Here is a 1142-nt window from a genome sequence, read left to right as displayed (position 1 = left end):
CGCACACAAAATAAAATTGACGGCTATTTACATGCGGTTATGGGGTGACTGCCAGGATCAAAATTATATTTTCAACACATTATCATACTTTCCCGGAATAAGGTACCGGTGCTGTGCAGTTGTCTTTGTTTTTGCTGCTGCTGTTGCTGCTGCTGCTGCTGCTGCTGCTGCTGCTGCTGTTATTGCTGTTGTTGTTGTTAGAGGTGGCGGTGGTGGTGGTGGAGGTGGTAGTGCTGGTAGTGGTGGTGGTAATGGTTATGGTGGTGGTGGTGTTTTTCTTTTTTAAAATACAGTTCTATGTTAGAAATAGATTTTACAGATCTCCTCACATTGTTGGGTTCTTACTTTTCTAATATAAATTTACAAATTTGGGATCTATTGTTGATCTTAGGACTGGTTACACCGAATGAGTCAAGATTCTCTTTCGTGGGCCGGTGCTAGGTGTATAACTGCGGTGTTCACATGAAGCTTTGGATTCAAGTGTATTCTATGGAATGGTATAGAAATGACTTTGAATAATGATACCAAAAAAAACAAAAAACAAAAAAACAAAAAAAAAACAAAGAGAAAATTATGGAAAAAGCCCTCTTTAAAAGACGTGAGAACTCGATGACAATCTCTAAGTAAAGGACTGTAAAGTGTCGTTTTCCTGGGAAACGACATCGCAAGGTTGGGAATACACACGCGTTGAACAGGTCTAATAAAAAAAAAAAGACAGGAATTCGGTGCGAGGTCACTTGACGTTATGCGTGGTTAGGAAAGTGAATCTAGTTGATCTGCCTGCCTGCCGACGTACTGGCCCCTAAACCGTATACAAGTGTACTTTCTATTTTAGTTGTGGCATGACGACCTAAACGGAAGACGTGCAGACTTAGGCTATCGCGTGTTTTTAATTTTTTTAAAAATTCTATGCCATTGTTGGGATATCTCATCGTTTGTGGAACTGTGAGAACCGGTACTTAGAAGTAAGTGTTCTCAATAGTGATCGCTTTCATGTGAAGTATTGCTTGTTTTACTATTATTTTTGTTCTTCCTGCTGTTGTTTGCTGCTATTGCCGTTGTTGTTGTGGTTGTTGTTATTGCTGTAATAGTTTTTCTTCTTCTTCTTCTTCTTCTTCTTCTTCTTCTTCTTCTTCTTCTTC

At 39.3% G+C, this 1142-nt stretch overlaps 1 protein-coding gene across 1 annotated transcript in view; it reads left to right on the top strand.

Annotated features, from left to right (window-relative positions):
• Window positions 1-320: 320 nt before the first annotated feature.
• LOC101864261 (solute carrier organic anion transporter family member 4A1) overlaps window positions 321-1142 on the top strand; it is a gene marked incomplete in the record, with an annotated part of 19034 nt that continues 18212 nt past the window's right edge. The window contains 1 exon segment of the mRNA XM_013088934.2: window positions 321-965.

This window comes from Aplysia californica, unplaced genomic scaffold (assembly GCF_000002075.1).
Source record: "Aplysia californica isolate F4 #8 unplaced genomic scaffold, AplCal3.0 scaffold00838, whole genome shotgun sequence".
Taxonomy (NCBI): Eukaryota; Metazoa; Mollusca; class Gastropoda; order Aplysiida; family Aplysiidae; genus Aplysia; species Aplysia californica.
This window is presented reverse-complemented; position numbering and strand designations above follow the sequence as displayed.